We start from the raw sequence: 24,761 nt of genomic DNA, 5'->3' as shown, positions 1-24,761 counted from the left end.
GTAGGAATAATAGATGCTAGAGTGCAAGTTCCTGTCCATAACATACGAAGCGTTAGGTATGCAGTGTTAACACACAGAAAATAAAAACCTGGGCCTGCAAGTGTTAGTGCCATTGAGGGGCCTGAGGGAATAAAATAGGAATGTGGGTGGTTGGGAATGTCGAGTATTTGGTTTCCACCATATATTTCATTAACACCTAAAGGAGAGTAGTGGGGTTTGGAAATATCATATGTCAGGTTAGTCTGACAGAGGAGATTTCAGAAAAGAGAAGTGAAGAAATTTGTTGTTTTTTTCCCTCGGTTGTAACCTGGTTAAATTGTGTAATTGTCCTGATCGTGTTCCTACTCTGAATAACTTGGTTTGTCTACAGTACATTTTTTACTATATTTTTTATTGCTTACTCGTGTAGGTAGTGTTTGATTGATGTCTCAGTCATCCCCAAATAGGGTTGAATTAAGATGTTTGCTTGGCACTTTGAAATCTGCCTGTCAGTGCAGTGTAGTAGTGTTAAAGAGTGGAGTGTGAATACAAGATGTAGTGGGTACATGTCCTAAAGTAGTTGCATAAGGTCATGTGGATAGGTATTTAAAGCATAAAAAAGGTTTGCCCATAGGACTATGACCATACCAATAGTATATGAATTTTCCCCCAAATGAGAGATGTTTAAAACCTGATGGAGAATAAGGATATTTTCATATTCTGGTCAACTTGGGGGGGGGGGTCTGTAACTCATCAGCCTCCAAAGCCTGTGTGCTGTGGGTGGACATACAGAAGAGTTCCTGCGCTTAGAGGAAAGGTGAGCAAAGATGGCATTCCAGTGTGGGCATGCTCAGGGCATATCCAGCAGTTGGAATGGTTAATTGAGGTTGCTAAGGTTTGGATGGTGTCTGTAAGGGGATGGTAAGTGGTCTTTTGAGAGGTTAGTACAAAGACGAGTGAAGGGTAAAATATAGGATGTTCATCATAGAGACACTTTAGTCAGTAAAAAGGAAGAGGGTGGCAAAGAAGAAGAGGATTTCTTCAGGGTAAAATTCAGAAAGCTCTCCTTGTTTCCACAGGTCCTGAGAGATGTTGAGGTATTGCTCCAGTGAAAGGGAAGAGGGGGTGACAAAGCCAATCAAGTGTGAGGAAAGAATGATACAAACATGGTGACCTTGAGTAACAATTTATGAGCTGGCGCCTCCAGATTTAAGTGTAGTTACAACTGAATGGCAGGAAAGAAAGGGAGAGAGAGTAGAGGGAAATGGGGCCAGTGGTAACTGGAACGTTGTCTCCTTGGTTTCTTGTGAGCTTCAAGTGTAGGTCTCCAAGGTGTTCACAGGTGTAGATACCTTGAGCCTCAGGATCTATTAATTTGCTGTCTACAAGAAGGCAGAGGAGCAGGCTCTAATCTGGAAAAGTGTATCCATAATGGAAAGTGTACAAGTTTTGCTGCAGTGAGAGTGGTCAGGAGAACAAGAAAAGGAGCTGTCCACTTTCGGGTTAAAGGCTGGGGTGAAAGGCCTTTAGGGACACCCAGTCACCTGCATGAATAGGCAGCGAGGGGCGGAAGGTTCCAGCACAGGAAGAGTGGAGTCAGGTAGCTGGTGCAGGAATGAACGCATTTGGGTTAGGCCGACTATATTGCTTTCAAAATCTGATGATTGGGGGTATATTGGCAAGGGTGAAAGGGCGTCCATACAGGATTTCAAAGGGGCTCAGAAGTGTGGTTTTCGAGGAAGGGTTCAAATTCTAATGAGAGCTGAGGGCAGTTCAGCCCATGGTGTCTGAATCTGCATTGTGAATTAGGTTAAATATTGTCTTAGAACCCTATTCATACACTTAAATTTTCCAGAGGGCTGAGGTCTGTACGGCATATGTAACTTCCAGGTAATTCCTAAGGCACTATAATGCCCTTTTGTGATCTGTGGGGTGAAGGTTGTCCATTTACCTGACTGCAGAGAAGAGGGAAGGCCAAATCTGGGAATTATTTCTGTTAACAGGATGTTAACTACAACATCATCCAGCTTGGAGGTGATGGAAATGCTTCAACCCATCCAGAAAAGGTGTCTACAAAGACCAAGAGGTATTTAATCTTCTTACAGGTGGCACGTGGGTAAAGTCTAGTTGCCAGTCTTGTCCTGGCTTAGAGCCTCTAAATTGGTGCACTGTGAAAGAGAGAGGTGTGGAGGCTCCATGGATATTAGTTTGCTGACAAATAGAGTAGCTGTTTGTAACTTCTTTTAAATGTTTTAGAGTTCAGGACAGAGTAGAGCTAGATAAGAGTTGTGAAAGCATTTTGTGTCCTACGTGGTACTGGTTGTGCAGGGAGGTGAGAATGTCATGGGTTTTTATTCAGGTAAAACAATCTTCCTGTTTTTCATGAACCACCCCTCAATTTGCATTGCTCCAATAAGGGGGATCTTTGAGGTTTCCTCAGGTGTATAGGGGGAGGATATGGAAGTGCTGGAGAATGGGTGTGACGGTGGAGTGGGAACCTGAGTGGGGCTGGGTAGCCTGCGCTCTGGCTTCAGTGTCACCTCAGCTATTGACAACAGATATGGGGGAATTTGATTCTTGGTGCCCTTTGCGGTGAATTACAGCAGCTTGGCTTGGAAGTGATGTCATTTTGATAGATTGTAGATGAGATTTTCTTCACAATGGAGGATCGGCTAGAAGTCAGGAACCCTCTCCCCCACCAGACAGGGGTGTGTGAATGTAGGGTGTGGTGTGCATGTTTGGAGCCAGTAGATGGATATTTAGGGCATGTCTGTGCCTCTGACCAGTGCCCTGGTGAGGGCTGTGGGCTCAGCTTGTTGGGCGGTTGTGTCAGGGGCAAGGGGTGATCTACCTCAACAGGCTCAGTTAAGGTGACAATAGCATATCCAGCCTGAGTGGTGGTGGCAAGGTTTGTAGAACTGCCATCAGTAAACCACATATGAGTAGGATTAGGAAGAGGGGCATCTAGAATATCAGGAAGGGGTTTGGCAAGGAGATCAAGCACTTCACCAGTCATGTATGGAATTAGTGTCAGGCACTTCTGGGGATGGTTGGGTTCAGTGAGAAGGAGGTGGCAGGGTTGAGAGGAGAACAGTGGTGCAGGGAGACTCTGGGTTTTGTAGAAGGGTTGAGAGGAGGAAAACGGTGCAGGGAGACTTTGGGGCTTTGTAGAAGGGTTGAGCGGAAGGGGAGGGAAGGAGGAAATGAGGGGAAGGGGAAAAACAAGAAGGGGTGCTGGATTGTTTACAATTGTCCTTTCTGCATTATTTGTTATGATCATTGTTCTGTTAATGTAACAAAATACTTTCATCAATTCCTTTCATGGCAAGTGGCATTTCATGGCAAGTGGCATTAGGTAGTAACTCAGAATTCCAGAAAGGGCAATTAACAACAGAAATTATGTACAGATAGATAGATGTAAACACACAAAAACATGTTTCCTGTCCATCTGAAAGACTTCCTTGAAAATTACTTGTAATTCAGTACTGACAACAATGAATTTTCTCAGTTTTTGTTTATCTAAAACAGGGGTTCTTAACCCTTTTGTTCCCAGTCCCCCTTGCCAGTCAGGGGAAACCGTGGACCCCTTATTAAGTCCATGCTATCCTGTGTATTATTTAATAAATATACCACACCCACAACACGTCCCACAAGAATAATGTTTCTTTTTTTTTAATTTGAGCTCATGGACCTCTTGTTAAGAATATCTTATCTACAAGATCCTTTACAGTATAATTTTTTTTTAAGATTTATTTTATTTATTTCTCTCCCCTTCCCCCCCCCTTCGCCCCCCACCCCAGTTGTCTGTTCTCTGTGTCTATTTGCTTTGTATTCTTCTTTGTCAGTGGCATGGAAATCTGTGTTTCTTTTTGTTGCATCATCTTGTTCTGTCAGCCCTCTGCATGTGCGGCGCCATTCCTCCATGCTGGGTGGCTCTCCTTACGGGGGTGCAATCCCTGCGTGTGGGACTCCCCCTCACGGGAGACACCGCTGCATGGCAGGGCACTCCTTGCGCGCATCAGCACTGCGCGTGGGCCAGCTCCATATGGGTCAAGGAGGCTCGGGGTTTGAACCGCGGACCTCCCATGTGGTGAACAGACTCCCTAACCACCGGGCCAAGTCTGCTTCCTGACAGTGTAGTTTTAACAATATTGATTTTCCAATCCATGAGCAAGGTCTATCCCTCCATATCTTTAGGTCTGCTTTTATTTCCTTTTACAATCTGTTGTAATTGTCAGGGTAAAGGATTTTCATCATTTTCATTAAATTTATTTCCAAATATTCTTTTCCAATTTTAAAGGAAGCTTTTTGAATATTAGAATAATTTTTAATTTACAAAAAAGTTGATGAGCTATTACAGGCAGTTGCAGTTATCCTTCACCCAATTTCCCCTTTAGTTAGTACCTAAGCATTGTAATTTACTACAACTAAGAAATAATGACTAGTTTATTATAATTGCTGAAGCTATAGACTTGGATTTCACCAGTTTTTCCATAAATGCCCTTTTCTTTTTCTATTCCAGGATCCAACCCAAGATACCACATGGTGTCAGATAAGGAGTTTACAATATTTGTAACTATTGATAAATATTTGTATGTGGAGGACTTTTAAAATTTCATTTTCTGGTTGTCATCACTAGTATTTAGTAATAGAATTAATGTTTACATACTGACCTTGCATCCTGTGGCCTTGCTAAATTCATTTCTTTATTCTGATATCTTTTTGGAGATTTTTAAAATGGTTTTCTAACGTATACAATCATGATTGCAAATAATGGCAGTTTTACATCTTCCTTTGCTATCTCTAAGTCTTGCATTTCATTTCTTGCCTTCGTGCACTGCTTAGGGTGTCCAGAATAAGGTTAAATAAAAATGATGTGAGTGGACCTCTGTAACTATTTGATAATAGGAAGAAAGCATTTAGCCTTTCATCATTGAGTATGATGCTAGCATGGACTTTCACTGATGCCTGAAACCATATAGAGGAATCTGCTTGTTATTCCTAGTTTGGTGAGAGATTTTGTCTTGAAAGTGTTGTATTTTGGCAAATGCTTTTTTTGCATCTGCAGTAATGGTGATATGGTGTTTGAGCTTTATTCTATTTATTTTGGTGAACAGAGATGAGTTGCAGGTATTAAACCACCTTTATAGTCCCAGCTAGTCCAGTTTGGTGTGATCTATAATACTGTTTATGGTTAGGGGAAAAATATTTTGTTTAGAAGTAACATTTTGACAATGTTCTTCAATTATTAGTTAAAAAGATTTAATAACAATGCCAGTTATTGGTGGTAGGGTGAGATGTTATATATGTTTGCTTGATGTTATATGTTTGTTTTTTAAGTTCACAACTATTATACATTTATTGTTTATGTATGTTTATGTATTAGTGCTATATTTCAATTTTTAATAAGTTTAAAAAAATAATACTGTTTATGTATTTTTGCCTTTGGTTTGTTCCCTTACATTATGTTTGGATTTTTAAGACCAGAATCATGAAGGATAGTGTTTTGTATTTCTCTTTCCTTGTGATGCCTTTGCCTGGTTTTGAATGAGGGTAACTCTGGACTCGTATATGAATTGGGAATTGTTCTTCCTTTAATGTGTGAGAGGGTTCTTTAATGTGTGAGAGGGTTTGGGTACCAATGATACTATTTCTTTATTATGTGTTTCATACAATTCAGCAATGAGACCTGCTGGACCTGGAGTTTTTTCCTATGGGAAGGTTTTCAATTACTAATTCAATTTCTACAATTAATAAAGGCATGAACAAACTTTTGTTTCTTGTTTTGTAATTTGTGTTTTTCAGGGAAACTGTTCCTTTCATCTAGGTTGAGAAATCTAATGTCATGTTCCCTCGTCCTTTAGCTTTCTAAACAATCTGTATAAATAGCTTTTCTTTCATTGCTGATATCGGTATTTTGTGTCTTTTTTATCTTGATCAGTCTAGCCACAGGTATATAAAATGTATTGGTATTTCCCCAACAGACAAGCTTTGTTTATCTTTTTTTCCTCTATGTTCTATCTTATTGATTTTTGGTCTTATTTTTATTATTTTCCTGCTGCTGTTTGCTTTGGACAACTGTAGAACTCACCTCTTCTGTGATTCTCATCTCAGTCACCATAAATCCTTATCATATCTTTTATTCCAGTGCCTGAAAAATTTGTTTCTTATATTTATCTGAATTTGAAGTTGTGTAGGACAGGTTGCTCTTCTATATCATGACCCAAAACATAATTCCAAACTGAATTTCTAACTTAATGTGTTGTATTTTTAACTTCTGAGAAGTATATTTGGTTCTTTCACAAAACAGCTGGGTCATTTTTAGTTTCCCATGTTCTGCAGGAATTTTCAAGCTAAACATTTTTTTCTTACACAAAATAATTTGGGTTTTGTTATACTCTACAACTCATAATTTCAATATTCAAGTTTTCTGAGCCTCTCTTTTTGATATATTCTTTCTGATCATATTGCTTTTTTTCTATTTCATTTACATATTTCTTGCTTTGAGCTGCACTTCTTCCTTGTGAAATCATGTAAAATCTGGTCTTAAAAATCTAGAGGCTTTTGTTTCCTTCAGATCACCACCAATACAGGATATTACACACTAAATCCAAGGCTTGAAGTTATTTGGTTCCACAGGTGTGGCACATTTGGATAACAAACCACAGGAGGACTGGCTGGTGGTTACAATTCCTCAGAAAAAGGTGCTTTTTCCTTCCCACCACTCAACCCCTGTCCTTGCATGAAAGGCACATTTCCTCAGAACACTCTTCTTTGGGGGATGACAGAGATTTATTTTGTTCCTCCCTAACTCTGAGGTTATGAATCTTTGGCTTCCTAGATTTCCAGGGTGGTGGATTGACTCCTATTTCACTCCCCACAAGAATGCGGTTTGGTATCAGCTCCTGTCTACTTCAGTGTGTGAGGCGAGAAACCAAAGATACGATTTTCAGATTTGACACATGGCCACGGGATGAATGCAATTTCTCTCTAGATGCCTTTCCGTATGGATATTTTGGCCTGAATGATTATTCTTTTTCTGTAATACTAATTAGATGCTCTTATATTTTACCTATTATTTTTAGTTCTCTTCAAAGGAAGATAAGACCTGAAATGTGCACCAATCTTATTACTGAAAATGGAATCTCCTTAGCCACTCATTACTTCCTGCCTGGTACTGGACATCAGGGTAGGTGCTGGAACACGGTCCATCTCCCCCAATGCTCCTCAGTGTGGTCTGTGGCTATCACTAATCTGTGGACCATTTACCAGCCACAGTGAGATCCAGAAGACTGAGACCAACAAGTGAACATGTACCTTATTGTGTCCCAGACTGGAGACACACAAGCAATAGGGGAGTGTGTATAACGTGTCCTTGGGTCTCCTAAAAAGTTAGCTGACCAGCTGCTCATGACCAACTTGTAGTAGCACAGTTTCAAATCCTGGGGGTTATGTTCGACTCCTACGGAGTTGCAAAAAAACTGTAAAGGTTATGGATCCTCTCCACAGAAATACGTGCATGGACAAGGAAATGTAGATGTTAAATGAAATGTCAGTGCACACATGGTCCTCTGAAATCTTATAGATCTGGGGTTCCTTAATCCAAGTAAGAGAAAAAGACAGGGAGAGATGTTTTCAGAAATCACTTACCGATCCAGCATTGTCCTCTACTTATTTGTGAAGATAAACTGACAGAGATAAAAGGTGAAACCATAACAGACTATAAGGAAATGAATTGAAAGATGTCATTTATTAGTCACTCACTTTTCCAAACAAGTCCGAGTGCCATCAGGGTACCAGATAAAGTTCCAGGCTGATCTCAGCTCCAGGAATTGACATCTGTCCTCACTTTCCATCCTCCATGCCCATCCCGCAGCACCTGGACCTCTTCCCACATCAGGGAATTCCACACTTAGGAGCCCTGGTAGAGGCAGAGCCACCACCCACCATGAAGAGGGAAGCTCACCTTTCCAACACGCTTGAGCTGGACACGGAGGAGCCTTGGCCTCCCCGTCAGACCACAGCAGACTCTGGCTCAGGACAGGCTGACCCAGTGATGCTGGACAGTGCAGAGTCCAGTGGACAGGGACACGTGACTGGCACGGGGTCATCCGGGCAGGATGGGCTCCATGTGGGCTCCGTGTTCAGCGTCAGGCCAGTGGGTGGCCAAGCCCCTTGCCCAGCAGCAGCAGCCTTGGTTCCCACAGGGGACCCCACCTAGTATGATTGTGGATTCTGTTCCTGGCTGTGGGAGATAATCCTGGTTCTGTGGCTTTCTCCAAATAAAATGAGACCCAGGATCATGTGTATAAACACCTTATGTTGAAATTAAAAACATTTAACTGCATTTAATTACCCCAAATAACTGAGTTGGAAACCTGAGTCTTTGAAATATGTCACACAGCAAGAATTGAGAGTTTTGATTTATGGAGAACTTTGAACCACTTTATAAATGCCCACCTGGCTATATCCCATCCTAGAGAAAGTGCATGCATTTCCCAACATCACCCTCAAAACTGATGATAGATTTTCTCCTATTATTTTCCAGAAAGGACTTTTTTACATGGTTTAGGCACCATGTCAGGTGCTATGCTCGTGGCTGTCAAAACAAGCTTGACTGTCCAGCTGAGCCAGGATGGCCTGAGGGGCTTGTGATGAAGCATTCGGGCTTCTCCCCAGATCCCCTTCTCAGGACATGGGGTGAGAGCCCAGAAGGCACATTCCACCACCCCAGGGAACTAGAGCACAGACACGGGGCCTCCCTGGTCTGGTTCTTGCTCTAAAGATGGACCTGAAGTCCAGCAGCTCAGCACCCCCTTGTTATGAACACAGAACCTTGTGCTCCACCCAGACCTTCTGGACCCTTGTGGGATGTCCAGGAGGTTCTTGTGCACAGAAAAGTTGGGGCTCCCTGGTCTATGTGCCTTCCAGACATGGTGCCAGAGCTGTGCAGTCACTTGAGTGTGGTCCATGGATGGCTGAGCTCTGGAGATCCAGGGTCAGTCCTTGCTCCTCTCCTTTCTGTAGCTAATCACACCCTTGGTGACCTTGTCCTCTCCTTAGGTTCAAAACATCACTCATATGGCCTCAACCCCTAATTTGTGTCTCCAGCCCAGATACTTCCCCTCATCTCCAGATTCATATTTCCAATAAGAACTGACAACATCACTTACATTTCTGATGGGCATCTCAGATCCACGTTTTCCTAAACAGAATGCCTGTAATGACCTTCAACTATCCTCCTTCAGAGTCTTCCCCCTCCACTGACAACCTCACTTTTCTATTTGCAAAACCATCTTTCCTTTGTATAGATGAACTTTCTTGTGTCCTAATTTCTTATTCTCTCACGGTCCAAATTTCATCCACTAGGAATCCCTACAATATTTATAAATGTACACTTCTATTTCCCACTGTTTTCCCTCCTCCTATCCAGGTAGACCAACTCACATCTCTACTTGGAACACTGCACTGATTTCACACTCTTTTCCCTACTTCCCCACTGACCCCTTACCTCTCCATCCTATTTTCAGCACAGCAGCCTGAGAGATTATTTGAAAGAAATCATAACATGTGTCTCCTTTTCAAAAATGTCCCATTTTATGGAGAAAACATAAGACTTCCTGTCCCCCAAGATCTGGCCAACCTCTGCCCGTCTCCATGAAGCTGCTGTGGCCACTCTGCCTCCTGCTCTTCCCAGAACCGCGGGCCACCCCTGCCCACCACGATGCGTTGCCCAGTTCCCCGCCTGGGAAGACCTTCCCAGACATCCTCACGGATATGCCCTTCATGACCTTCAAGCTGTTCTCAAAGGTCACGGCCTCTGTGAGGCCTGCACTGACCACCTGAGTTCACACAGCACCTTCCCTCTCACTAAGGCCAGAGATTTCAGCTGTTTTTAGTTCATAAATGTTTCCCAGAAGCTGAAAATGGGCGTCCTCCACAGTCCTCCACAAACGCCAGGAGCAGGAATGGTCAGTGAGGATCCCCCCTCCCGTGCCTTTATTAACACAGCTGTGGTCTCCTGGCAGCGACAGCACAACCTCCACTCACTGTCCTGCTGAGGCCACCAGGACTGTCCTCAGAAGTGCTACTCTCCCTCCCCTCCCCTCCACCACCTGTGACTACAGCCCAATTTCAACTCCCTCCAAGACAAGAGCAATCCAGGCTAAGACCCCCATTGCCCACCTGTGGGTCTACACTAGGGCCTGCTCTACAAATCCATGGGCTTGGGCTGCAGCCAGCATTGGGGTCAGGGGAGCTGGGTAAGGGCAGAAAGGGAGGGCAGGCGGCAAAGAAGGACCAAACCACTAGGAGTTAAATAAAGTCAAAACTGTTAGTGCTCCTCAGTGCTAAATCCTGAATCTGATTCCTTATGAAAGACTGAGGGAAAGTGTGGAAAGAACAACCAGGTAACAGCCCAGCACGAGGCAGGAGCTGGACGGTCTGGAAATCAGTCTCTTGTTACCAGAGACGCTCATGGGCAGGAGCTGCCCTGGGCCTTGTGGGTCAGGGATGGTCAACATGATGCCTTGTGGAGTCAGAGACAGGGACACAGAGCAGGAGGAGAGCAGACCTCGTGGAGATGAGCAAGAAAAGCCACATTCCTCCATCATCACAGAACCCTCAAGCAAACAAGAAATGAGTGGCGCCGAGGGCGGACCAGGCTGAGATAGGATGAACGGCCACACGAGCACTCACTGCCCACAGTTCTGTAGATGGGACAAGGCCCGGTGACGTCTGAGACCCTGTGACCTCAAATCCTGGAGGGACAGAATCCTACTGCAGGAACAAGGACACAGGGACAGAGAGTATGGCCCACGTGAGGAGTGGACAAGTCAAAGCCTATGTGAACAGAGAACAGACTGGACACAGGCATGTCCACCCTTGGCTCTTCACAGCAGCAATCAACATAGCAGACACATGGGTTCTGGAATGTTCTCTGGGCAATTCAATTCCTCTCTCTAGATTAAGAACCTTCCTCTCTCAATTAATTCCTTACTTTAATTTAATAGAAAGGATTTGTAAAACCAAAACCTACCTAGGTTCTCAATTTCAAGGGAAGCAGGAAGGGGCAACTCAGGGCACCATGAAGTAAGACAGGGCTGTGGACACTCCACACCCAGCTCTCCTGAGCAGGATGGTCGGTCGGGGCAAGGAACACAGGTCAGTGTGGGGGACATGAGGGGCAGGGGGCAAGCTACCTCCCCATCCTCCAGGATACAACAGGAATGCAGACACACAGATGCCAGCTGAGAAAGGAAAGTCTTCACATCCAAAGGAAGGGGTGCTTGAAGTCACAGGAGGAGTGTGAACAGCTCTGGAATCTCTCCATCCTCCACGAGGCAGCTTTGTCACGCTACAGAAGAAAATAATCAAGAGCACATTCAGGTCATCTCTGTAAATGCTGACGTCATAACCAGCCCACCACTGTCCTCATGTCCATGTCCAAGGAGTCCCCAGGAACCAGGCGTGTCCTCTAGGCCCAACCCCTCTCCCCTTTCAGGCCCCCCAGGTCTCACCTCTAGAAGCCTCGAGAGACACTGCAGTGCCCTGGGCACTGTCGCTGGCTGGAGAGGAACAAACACAGGGTGTGGTCAGAGCCACAGGGAGATGTGAGTCAAGGAGTGATGGGGTGAGCTGCCCGGTGGGCTCCATCTTCACTCCCCAAAGCCTCAGGTCAGCCTTGACCCTCCACACCACCTCCCCCTCTGGCCGCCACTTACAAGAAGTCTGAGCATAGCTCCCTCCTGTTCCACCTGTGGAAAAACAACTTGTGAGTCCAAGACATGAGGTCCTCAGAACTAGTCCTGGACTCAGGGAAGATTCCAGAACTATGGCTGCAGACCCAGGGCAGGATCAGGAAGCACGAGGTGGGGGTTGTGTGGGCTGGACCTTCTGCCCTTCTGGAGGTCTGTCCTCAGTAGCCCCTTCCCTCTGACTGTTGGGAACAGGGGCCTCCACGTCATTACTGGGCCTCATTGTCCTACTTCTCTCACAGGTTTATAAAGTAAGTGTAGTAACAGGCCCAGACTGGATGGCACGTGTGTGAGGAGGGGCTTCACGGTACCAGGAAGGGGCAGGGCACACTGCTACCCAGGCTGGAAACCCCCTGGACAAGAAACCTCAGAACCGCCCCTCCCCTACCTGAGCTCTTCCTCCTCCAGATCAGAAGTGCAGTCACCACGGACACTCCAAGGATGACCAGGGCAGCCACGATTCCCACGATGAGGATGGTGGGCCAGGAAGGCTGCTCTGAGAAGGGGAGAAAGTCAGGGGCCCTGACCCCAGGCTCAACCCTGACCCTGCTGGAGGAACTCAGAAGGGCTCCTGCTTCCCTAGAAGAGGCCCCACCTCGTCCCACTTACCCCATCTCAGGGTGAGGGGCTGGGGCAGCCCCTCATGTAGTGACACGTGTATCTCTCTTCCTCCCCAGAAGGCACCTCCACAGCCGCCCACTTCTGGAAGGTTCCGTCCCCCGCAGGCCTGGTCTCCACAAACTCCATGTCCTGGGTCTGGTCCTCCCCGTCCCGCTGCCAGGTCAGTGTGATCTCCGCGGGGTAGAAGCCCAGGGCCCAGCACCTCAGGGTGACCCCACGGTCAGGGATAGGGTGGCCGGTCATGTGTGTCTTTGGGGGGTCTGCGGGAAGGTCAGAAACTTCAGGAACTTTCCATTTCTCTCCTGGCCATTCTAGCAGCGTTCATGTGACCATCAGAAATGGACAGGACATTTGGGGTTGGGGGGGCCCCGCCCCCCTGTACCTGTGCGCAGCAGCGTCTCCTTCCCGCTCTCCAGGTAGCTCTTCAGGTACTCCACGCACTGGAACTTCAGGTAGGGTTTATGCTGTAAAGCCCAGATGCTCTGCTCCCACTTGCGCCGGGTGATCTGCGCCGCGGTGTCCGCCGCCGTCCAGGAGCGCAGGTCCTCCTTGAGGGCGAGGTAGTCGGCGCCGTCGTAGGCGTGTTGTTCATACCCGCGGAGGAGGCAAACCTCGGGGCCCACAAGGCAGCTGGTCATCCTCTGGAAGGTGTGAGACCCTGGCCCTACCCCCTAGGTCAGCCCCGCCCACGACCGGCCACCGCCGTTGGCTCCGCCCCGAGTTTTGCTCCGCCCAGGGGCCCCGCCAAATTTCACCCCGCCCGGCGGTCAGCTCTGCCCACTCCTCGCCGCGCCCCCGCGGTCATTCCTGCCCACCTGCTCGCCCGCCTGTCTGCCTACCTGATCGCTCCGCCCCCGGCGCTGATTGGTTGCGCCCGTCTGGTCTAAATGGAAAACGAAACCGAGGAAAAGTCCCTCCCGCGTCCCGGGGTGGAGGTTCCTGGTCCGTGGCCTCGGGGTGCAGTGGGGGCCCCGGACTCGGGAAGGACCCCCGCCCCGCGTCGCTCATCGGCCTCGCTCTGGTTGTAGTAGCCGCGCAGGTTGCTCAGGCTCTCGCAGGTAGTCTGCGCGTTCCCCTTGGCCCTCCGCGTCTGTTCCCCCAGTACTCGGGCCCCTCCTGCTCCACCCACGGCGCCCGCGGCTCCATCCTCGGACTCGCCGCGTCGCTGTCGAACCGCGCGCCCTGCGTGTCGTCCACGCAGCCCACGGCGATGTAGTGGGTGTCCCCGCGCTCGGGCCGGGACGGCGGTCTCTAAATACCGTAGGGAGTGGGAGCCTGGGGGGCCAGCGAAGAGGCGGGTGTCAGCGTGGGGGATCAGCGTGGGTGTCAGCGTGGGGGGTCAGCGTGGGGGTACAGGAAAGTGGCGAGGTCAGCGGGGAGGAGTCAGCATGGGGGCCCTCGGCTTCCGGGATCCTTCCCCCCACTCCGGGAAGTCCCCTCACCCCCTCCGAGGACAGCGTCCCCCGACCCTGGGTCTGGGTCAGGGCCAGGGCCCCCGAGAGCAGCAGGAGGAGGGTCCCCGGCGTCATGATTGGATCCCCGGGTGTTGCGGAACCTGAGTCCGGGCGGGGCGGGGCGGGCTCTGGATGGGCCGCGGGGACGGCGATTGGCTTCTCCAGAACCGGGCCCGCAATGGGAGGCAGCCCTGGGCCCGCGTCACGAGGGTCGTTGCAGAAGGACCTGACTCGGGTTGGGAGACGGAGAATGAAACTGCGGGGACCAGGGACTCCCCCCTCCGCCTCCCCGCCAGCCTGGGGGCGAGACCGAGAGCCGAGATCGGGTCCTGGACTGGCCCGACCCCTCCCCTGCACCGAGCTCTCTGTCATCCTCTGTCTGTGAGGCCTCTTCCTGACTCTTCGTACCTTACAGATTCGTGAGGAACCCAAGGAGATTCTGGTGACCTCTACGGCTACTGACCGTACTGGAAATTAAAACGGAATTTAAAATACTGATTCCTATAAATTATTACTTATACCAAAACTCATTGCACATGATAACTCATTCCAAAAGAAAAACAATGTAATAAGAAGAGTGGATCAATTTACATTTTTGCAAATCTTTCTTAGCTGCCTCACTAGAGCATCCATGGACTTTCATATCACATTCAATCTGTTATTTGGGTTTGAACAAAAATTCAGCCTCTGATATAAATGTTGGAAAAGAGAGGAATATTTTTAATAGCCTTTTCAGGAGAGTGGTGACATTCATCTTTGATACTACACTAAAAGCACGCAATTGTAGTTTCTAAAGGTGACTTGCAGTCTGAATCTTAATGTTGAATACTTCATCTTGTGAAATTGAAATCCTCAGTTCTTTCTTTGCACATTAAGTCGACTTTGCACTAATGCATGAAGATTTTAAAGCAGCACATTGGCCCACAGAGGTATGTAGATCTTCCATTATGGACACATACTTGTCACAATTATCACACATTCTACCAGAAAACGCCCGTGTATTGGAAAACTGTCAAGCTTAGGATAATGGATACCAGTTTTCCAAAACTCTAATTTTCTCTTGAGAACTTATGTTTTATCATTGGCTGAAGCCAGAGAAATAAAATATTTCAAATCACATTTCTGATAGAGGATTTCTGCCCAGAATACATAAAGAACTCTTAAAACTCAACAACAAAAGCACAAACCAGATTTTAAAATGGGCTCATGTTTGAACAGACACTTCAGAAAAGAAGATACACGGGTAGCAAATAAGCACATAAAAACATGCTCAGCGTCACTGTCATTAGGGAAGTGCAGATGAAAGCCACCATGAGATGCCCCTGCACACACCTGTTAGAATGGCTAAAATAAAGTAAAATAAACTGGTGGGTTTCCTATTGTCAGTTGAATGAATTTTCACTTTTGGTGGCTTTAAAGAACAGAGGTTGGGAAGCAGACCTGGCCCAGTGGTTAGGGCGTCCGTCTACCAGATGGGAGATCCACTGTTCAAACCCCAGGCCTCCTTGACCCGTGTGGAGCTGGCCCATGTGCAGTGCTGATGCACACAAGGAGTGCTGTGCCACGCAGGGGTGTTCCCAGTGTAGGGGAGCCCCAAGTGCAAGGAGTGCACCCTGTAAGAAGAGCCGCCCAGCCCGAAAATGTGCAGCCTGCCCAGGAGTGGCGATGCACACACGGAGAGCTGATGCAGCAAGATGACGCAACAAAAAAAGAAACAGATTTCCCAGCCGATGATAACAGTAGAAGCAGACAAAAATGGACACAGAGAACAGATAACTGGGGTGGGGGTGGGGGGGAGGGAAGGGGAGAGAAATAAATAAAATAAATCTTAAAAAAATAAAGAATAGAAGTTAATGTTCACACTATTCTGCAGGCCAGAAATCCAAAATCAATACCCCTGGTTGGAATCCAGATGTCAGCCAGGCCTGGCCCCTCTGAAGGCTCGAGAGAGAACCTGTGTCTTGCCTCTTCCATTTCTGGGGGCTGCCAGCTCTCCCTGGCTTCTGGCTGCATCACTCTAATGTTAAGGGCAACATCAAATCTCTGCTCCATCTTCTCATCACCTTCTCCTCTGGGTATAGTAAAATCCACACCTATTTCCCTGTTATGAGATCCATGTAATCACAACTAGGGCCCATGGGGATAATCCTGGCTAATCCCCCAGCTCTGGATCAATTACTTATGCAAAGGCCCCTTTTGCCATATAAGGTAATATTCACAGGTTCCAGGGTTTAGGATGTAGAGGACATGGGTGGGGGTGGAACATGTTTTTCAGTCTGTTACAAGTGGTGACACCAGCACTGGCAAGGACATGGAGCTCCAGGAACCCATACTGAATGCTGGTAAGAAGGCCAAAGGGTGCAGTCACCAAGGAAGGTATTCAATCCATGGTACCTCATAAAAAAAAAAAAAACAGTGCTAAACCATTGATCATAGTACATAATACTACTCAGCCATCAGAAGGAATGAGCTGTTCATTCACACAAGAACATGGATGAATCTGAAATGGACTTTCCTAGTGAAAAAAAGCCACTCTGGGAAAACTACACATTGTCTTTTTCCATCTACATGAAATTCTGGAAATGAAAGACTATCGATACTGAAGGCAGATCCCTGGTTGCCATGACTTTGATGTGGGGGAAGGGTTGTTTAGGTGAAGCATACGGGATTTTAGGGCCCTAACAATACTCTGTATGATACTGTAGTGTGGATATATGACACTGTCCACTTGTCTGAACCCATAAACCTTGCAGTACAAAGGGTGGACCTTAAGTGTGCAGACTTTAAAAAGCCATCCAGGCAGGTGGGGAGTTCCAGGATAACTGCAGACTGTGGCAGAAAGATCTAGCTCTATTACAGGTGCTTGGCAGGACCTCACTGAAGGAGTGGGAAGGAGCTGCTGGACTGAGGAATTTTGGAGATGGCTGGAAACTGTAAGAATGAAGATAAAAGGAACTATGAATAAGCACTGGCTGTAGATGACAAAGTTATTTTTCATGGGGTAGAGGCTAACAATTCTGAAATAACTCCTCATATGTATGAGAGCTGAACAATAAGTAAATATGTGGTGGGTGGTGAGAGCCAAATTTCTCACTGTAGAAGTGGGAAGTCACAAAGAAGCAAGGGGGAAAGCCAGAATGAAATATATGATACTGGATTAGAGTTCGAGACATGGAATCAACTCATGTTTATCATAACACAGCTTAGTAGAAATATTAATATATGTGTATGTATATGTATTATAGATGTGTTACATATGCATTGGTATACACACATTTCCTAGTTCACTCTACTGATGTCCTAGAAGCATTGATGCCCCAATAGCAATGAGCAAACCCAGTACCTAGACCTCAGTTTCTAATAACATTATCTCAAACTGAACCAAGGCTTCTTGCAGAAAAGGCTGAATCTAGGGCAGGGTTATGATATACTTAAGATGAGTCTGGAGCATATGGGAGTGCCAGAAAGTCAGTATTGCCCAAAACATAAAACAATGAGGACATGTCAGAAGGACTCAGAAGCCAAATGGAATGACTATGACCAGAACTGGAACAATTTGAATAACAATATAATTAGCACAGAATTGGATTATAGTCAGAAGTACAAAATTAATAATCTTGAGCCTGTAAATGACCGAATAATTAAATGTGGCAAGAATAGACAAATCTCCCAAACACAAAGAATTTCCAGTGATTTATGTAGATGCTCCACCCTCACTGAGTTGATCATAACTTCCCACCCCTTAAGTGTGAACTGCACAGAAGATGTCCTTCCAAAGAGGACAATGCCTCATATTTTCCATACTGCCTCAGTACCAACACAGCACATCTTTTGCATAGATGCAAGAATATTATATGCTTACCACTAATCACAGACCATAGGTCACTCCAGCTGGACTTTTCCCATGCTTCTCCACATTCCCAACACCCTGCAGTAGTGATATATATTTGCCCTAGCTGACAAAGGACACACTTGCATCTGTACCATCAACCACAATTCTCAAGGAAGGTGGATGTAAATAGTAACTACAGGCCGTGGAATCCTTGGAAACACTGCCTTGGCCGGGAATCCCAACTAACATCGCCAGACATGAATGCAGGTCATATCATGTCCTCTTATTATTCTGTTGATCCATGGCATCTCTGTGGCCTTTTCCCTAAAACCCAGAGCCTCTGTCTAACCATGAGGGAAGCATCAATGAAACTCAAATAGAGAAGCAGTCTACTCATCCTGACCAAGACTCCTCAAATCTCTCAAGGTCACCAAAAACAAGGAAAGTCTGAGAAACTGTCACAGCCAGAGGAGCTGAACGAGACCCACTGGGACTAAATGTAATGCTGTGCATTGGATGGGATTGTAGGACAGGGAGAGGACATGGGGTAAAGCTAATGAAAGCTGCATGAAATCGGGATTTGGTTACTTCATTAGCAGGAGCAAAGTGCCAGGAATGTAAGATAAAAATAATGTGGGAAAATGGGGGTTGTCTGTGAGCTCTCTGAACACCTTCACCATTTTTGTGTAAGTATAAAACTATCCTAATATTAAAAGTTTACTTAGAGAGTCAATCAGCAAGATGGCAGCAGACTAAGGAGCTCCTAGATTCAGCTCCTGCTACAGGGCAGTTAGTAAACACCCAGAGCTATTTGGAGCTAGCTAAAGCACCTGTTAGGGACTCCAGGAGGCCAGAAGAACATCCTGTCACATCCTTAAAGAATGGAAGGAGGACTGTCCATCTGCAGAGAAGACTCATAAGTAGAGTGCTCCATACCATGGATGCCACTGCCCATCCTCCCCCAGTAGCAGAAACAACCTTGGGAGCTGTTCTGTGGCTGGAATTGAAAGCTCAACTTCCCAAAAACAGGGGTGGAGGAAGACGGTTGTGCACCAGTTTCAGCTACTGATGAGTAAATTCAGCAGGCTAAAGTATAATCCTGAGAAAAGCTAGAGTTTGAGACTGTCCAAGTCAGAAAGAGGCCAGTAGATGCCATTTTAACTCTGTGCCTGGCACAAGGGGAATTGGGACGGACTGTAAATCACAGTACTGGTAAGGACTGGCTTCTTTCCATCCAGATCAGATTGCAGCTCTAGCCTAGGCCCTAGTGCCACCTCCAGCAGGGAGGATGCTACAGGGACCTGTGCCAGCCTCTCCAGGAAATTACCAGTCAAGCAGTGGAGGCTGGTGATTATCCTACTCTGGAGGCATGAGCAACCCCAGGAGCTACTCTGTGGCTGGAACTGGAAGCTCCATTTCCCAAAAACAGTGTGGAGATGGTTTTATATTTCTTACCCTTCCAAATGAATTTGATGATCATGCTCATCCAGTTTCTTCTCAATATAAGTAATCTCTTCAACCATGTCATTGAATTTATTAGGGATATTTCTTTGAATATTTATGATTAGTTGTCTCAAATCCTTTATGTCACCTGGAGGCTTATCTTGTTCCTTTAACTGGGCCATATCTTCCTGTTTCTTGGTAAAAATATTTAATTTTTGGTTGCTGTCTTGGCATCTGGCTTACTAGAGTATTTATTCTGGGTGTAGTTTTTTCTCTTTAGTTTAGGGCTTCCTGCCTTTTCTTCCTTGCTGGTTGTGCAGTAAGAGCCAAGTCTGTAATTTTTGCTATAAGCTGTGGAGGCTCAAGCTGCCCTCATTGTGCCATGGTCCAATGAAACTTCTCCAAATTTTCTCCTTTGCTGGAAGTAGGGACAGAGTCACAGGTGTGTGGAATAATCCAAGTAATTCAGGTTTAGACTGTAGTTGCCCACAGAGACTGATGAAGCTTCACACCCCTTCCTCCCCTGCCAGGGGTGGGGATGGAGCTGCAGGTGTGGACAGCAATCTATGCAGTTCAGGTCCAAGATGACAACTGTTGCCCTGGTAGACTTCCAATTTTCAGTCTGAGAGAGACAAAGGTAACTGCAGTTACCTGGATTGGCTGGTGCAGGACCCACCAACCTCCTCCCTGCCAGAGGTAGGCTGAGACCTAGGCTAGGGCTGCATGCCAATCCAGTGAAAGAAATCTGTTCCTTCCATCACTGAGATTTTGGTCAGCCTGGCTTCCCCCCACCCTGTGCTGGGGGTGGAGTCAAAATGGTGGACACTGGCCTTTTTCCGACTTGGGTAAATTCATACCCCAGCTGTTCCCAGGGTTATATCTCAAACCCTCATCTCCAGACTTTAAATCATAATACCTACCTATAGTGGTAAAAACAGTGGTATTAGCTTAAAGACAGATACAGACCAGTGGACCCAAATTGATGGTTCAGAAACAGACCCTTACATGTATGGTGAAGTGATTTTTGACTAGCCTGTCAAACCCACACAGCTCAGTCAGAACAGTCCATTCAACAAATTGTGCTGAAAGAATTGGATATCCATAGCTGACAGAAGGAAAGGGGACCCCTATCTCACATTTATCCAAAAATTAACTCAAAATGGATCTAAAGCTTATAAATAAAAGCAAGAACCATAAAACTTCTAGTGTTGTAGAATTTGAGAGAGGTTCAATTATTTGCATATAGAGAGGCTAGGATTCAGGAATGATTTTGAAAAGGAAAAATGGTTTATTGACTGCTGGCCGGCTGGACTCGGGAGGTTTCTGTTTCAGTCCTTAGCCTGGAACAAGATTTTTGAGTCCCTTTTATACAGAGAGGAAAGGCCAAATGGTCCTTTTGTTTCAGTTCTCAATAGGCTTGAATTAGCATATATATCTTCCACATCTTAGGTAAGCTTTTAGCATGGACTTCAGGCATTCTAGATAAGCTTTTAGCATATTTTGTTTGCATTTCCCTTGAATACTTAAAGTTTATAGACCTTGCATTGTTAAATTGTTTCCTGGGACTGGAGTCCTTGCCATGGTTACCAAGGGCAGAACTGCAGCCTCTTATCATCCCACACCCACAAGTCACAGATAGTTTAGGTTATCTCTGAAGAGAAAAGAGCCTCCCAGCCATAGCCCACATCACTAGAAGAAATTTTAGGAAAATATCTTCAAGACCTGATGGTAGGTGGTGGATTCTTAAAGGAGATAAGAGGAGGTCTGAGATGGATTATTAATTTTTAAGCATGTAGAAGTTTTAATTAGCTTTACTGTAAGAGGGTGGAAATGTATAGAACGGATGGTAACACATAGTGAGTAACAGGTAGTTTATAAATGTGGATGTGGCTGAAAATGGTAGTCTGGGTATGTAAATACCATTTGACAGAATGCTAGAGAGTAATCTAGGAATAGCATAGTAAACCAAGCATTGGATGAGAATTGTGGTTGACCATACTGATGCAAGTGTGTCCTTTGTGAACTAGAGCAAATGGGCATCACTCCTGCAGGGTGGTGGTAAATTGAAGAAGCATGGGAAAAATACAACTGGAATGACCTTTAAACTGTGGTTAGCAGTAATAATATAATATTCTTGCATCTATGCAAAAGATGTACTGTGCTGATAATGAGGCAGTATGTAAAATGTGGGCCAAATGTACACTAAGGACATGGTAACAATCAGATGATGTTATCTTATCTGTAGCAAATGTTGCACCACAGTGTGGTATGTTGCTGGAGGAGTGGTGTTTGGGAATTCGGCACATGTGCATGATTGCTTAACAAGTTTACAACTTCTGTCATAAAAAAAATATATTTAAAAATAATAGTAGGGTGGGTTAGAGAAAAACACAAGAAATGTAAGATAAGGATTATGATTAGTAGTAAGAATTTGACAACATTCTTTCATAATTTATAACAAATGTCTCCTGACAATGCAAGGTGTGGAGGAAGGTTGATGTACGGGAACCCCATATTATGTTATGCATGTTTGCTTTGTAAGTTCACAACTTTTACTATACACTATTGTTTATGTATGTTCATACATAAATGATGTAAAGATAATAATAATAGGGCTGATTGGGGGAAAATACTTTGGTTAGTAGTAATATATATATATATTTAAAGATTTATTTTTTATTTATTTCTCTCCCCTTCCCTGCCCACTACCCCCCCACAGTTGTCTGCTCTCTGTGTCCATTTGTTGTGTGTTATTCTGTGCCCACTTGTATTGTCAGCACCTCCCAGAATCTGTGTCTCATTTTGTTGTGTCTGCGTTAGTTCTCCCGTGTATGTGGCACCATTCCTGGGCAGGCTGCACTTTTTTTGAGCTGGGCAACTCTCCTTACAGGGCACACTCCTTGTGTGTGGGGCTCCCCTATGCGGGGGACACCTCTGCATGGCACAGCACTCATTGCACGTGGCAGCACTGCACATGGGCCAGCTCATCACTTGGGTGAGGAGGCCCTAGGTTTGAACCTTGGACCTTGCATGTGGCAGGCTGACACCCTATCCATTGGGCCAAATCTGCTTCCCAGCAGTACTATTTTGACAATACTCTTTAATCATTAATTAAAAAGGTTTAACAACAATGCAAGCTACTGGTGGGAGAGTGAGGTATGAGAGTCCTGTGTGATGTTATATATGTTTGTGGTAAGTTCACAACTATTATTATAGAAAAAGATAGGACGTAGACACTGAGGAAAAGATGGAAGTAGGTGCCTTGCCAAGTTGCATACAGGACAACACTTATTGCAGTGATGGAAGGCAAAACATCAAAAACAAAGCTTTTGCATTTTTAAATTTTTTGATATCCCAATTTCTTTTTACCTTAATTTTTCTAAATTAATATGTATTCTATATCTAACCTTTAAACTCATTGCTATATTCCATTTTACTATTAATGGAACCTGGCAATATATTGGGCTTCATCTTTGAAGAAGTTTTGGATCACAGAGAGGTTCAACAATGATAGGGGAGGAATACTGGTGTAAGATGTTACTACAGGGGACACATGGTTGGGAGAGATTTCTCCAGGGCATATATCCAGGGTACATAAAAATGGATATTTTCATAGTGTTTACAATTAAAAACAACAACTGAGGGAGAGCTGAGTTCCTAGCCAGGGGCGGTCTATCACAGTCCCTAAAGGAACAGCAACAATCCCCCAAGAGCAACAGCAAAGATCAAAAAAGAAGGAAGGTCCAACAATGAGCCCTTGATACTAATGACTACACTTGTGAGCCTGTGCACCTGAAATAAAAACAAGGCCTAGATCTGCAGGGTGCCTAAGAGTTACCTCCTGAGAGCCTCCGTGTTGCTCAAATGTGGCCAGTCTCAAAGTCAAACTCAGCATGTAAATGCGTTGCCTTCCCCCCAGTGTGGGGCATGACTCCCGGGGATGAGCCTCCCTGGCACCGAGGGATTACTACCAAGTACGAGCTGATGATGTAACTAGAAAGTGACCTTGAATAAAAGGGTCAACTCGGACCAGCAGAATATCTCAATCCACATATAATACCAGGAGTTAAAAATGCTTTTTGACCTGAATAAAAGGGGGAAATGGAAAGGACAAATGAGTTTATATGGCTATGATTCTCCAAAAAGAGCCGGGAGGCTATCAGAGGGGTTGCCCTTAAGCACACCTCAGCAGAGTCCCAGAGACAGATAAAGTAGTTGGAGGTTTTTAATGGTTGAAAATATGTTGACAAAACTCTTTAGAAAATACAATAAGGAAGGGTTACTTGTTGAAGGTGTTTGATGTGGGGCATCCAGCACAGGGTGCACCTGGGCCAGGCTTCTAGGGAGTGTATGGATGCTCATCTTGACATAGTGTGTTACATCATTGGATGGAGACCCATACAATGTGTGGGAAGGTGTACCCCCATCCTAGGGAGGCCTGATGTTCTCAAATAGAGGGAAGGATGTCTCTTGAGAGCATTGGTGGCTTCCAATTGTGGAGGACAGTTTAGTATGTCAAGCCCTCAGCACTGTTGCAAGTATCTATGAATCTGGTCCTTCAAGCAGTGAAGCTTGGTTGTCTCTGTGGGCCCTGAGGGGAAGGGGAGAAAGGCATAGAATAGATGAAAGAGGGAGAACCTGGGGGGCAATGAAAGTGCTCCACAAGATCATGAAATGATGGATATAGGCCATGTTAAACTTCACCCAAAATTCATAAAAGTGTATAGTCTAAAATGTAAACCATAATGTAAACCATGATGTGACTAAAAATTTAGAAAAGTGTGCAGTCTAAAATATAAACCATAATGGAAACATGGTAACTATGTTTCAAGATCTATACATCAGCTGTAGCAAAATTACCATCCACATGTAAAAAGATCATTGCTGGGAAAGGGGTAAAAGGATTCGATGTTGGGCATCTGGGAGACCCTATATTGTATATGTGACTTGCCTAGAGTGATTACAACTGAAAATGGGAGGATTGCATCCAGCATCCATGTGGAATTTGAGCCTCCTATTGACATAGAGGTGCAATGGACACAACCAATCCAATGTCCACATAGAAGAGGTGGTATTGGATTGAGAAAAGTGGACATGGTGGACGATGGGTATGGGGAAAGGCAGGAAGAGATGAGAGGTGGAGGTGTCTTTGGGACATGGAGCTGCCCTGGATGGTGCTTCAGAGGCAATCACCGGACATTGTAAACCCTCACAGGGCCCACTGGATGGAATGGAGGAGAGTATGGGCCATGATGTGAACCATTGACTATGAGATGCAGAGGTGCCCAAAGATGTACTTACCAAATCCAATGGATGTGTCATGATGATGGGAACGAGTGTTGTTGGGGGGGGAGAGGGGGGGTGGGGGAGCGGGGTTGAATGGGACCTCACATATATATTTTTGATGTAATATTATTACAAAGTCAATAAAAAAAATAAAAAATAAAAAATAAAAATAAAGCATTTTTGAAGACAAAACTAAAAATTAAGGTAAAAGGATGTAGTAGACACAGAGGAAGGAGTGGAAGAGATTACCTTGCCATGGTACATACAGGGCAATGCCTATCAAAGTGATGAAAGGAAAAATGTCCAAAACAAGTTTTAACATATTTTTCATTCTAATACCCCAATTTAGTTTTTACTTTATTTTAGTTTTTCTAAACTAATATGTATTCT

General features: G+C 45.4%; 1 protein-coding gene and 1 pseudogene across 1 annotated transcript in view; both read right to left on the bottom strand.

Annotated features, from left to right (window-relative positions):
- Positions 1-7,710: 7,710 nt before the first annotated feature.
- Positions 7,711-13,885, bottom strand: LOC101427472 (patr class I histocompatibility antigen, A-126 alpha chain-like; annotated as a pseudogene).
- The window catches only part of LOC101432742 (patr class I histocompatibility antigen, A-126 alpha chain-like), a 52,245-nt gene continuing 35,194 nt past the window's right edge, over positions 7,711-24,761 (bottom strand). The window contains exon 9 of the mRNA XM_058285443.2: positions 7,711-11,308. The gene's annotated coding sequence lies outside the window, so the exon portion shown is untranslated. The remainder of the gene's footprint in view (positions 11,309-24,761) is intronic.

The sequence above is a fragment of the Dasypus novemcinctus genome, chromosome 22, assembly GCF_030445035.2.
Source record: "Dasypus novemcinctus isolate mDasNov1 chromosome 22, mDasNov1.1.hap2, whole genome shotgun sequence".
NCBI classification, from domain to species: Eukaryota; Metazoa; Chordata; class Mammalia; order Cingulata; family Dasypodidae; genus Dasypus; species Dasypus novemcinctus.
The sequence above is the reverse complement of the archived record's forward strand: the minus strand, read 5'-3'. Positions and strand labels throughout refer to the sequence as shown.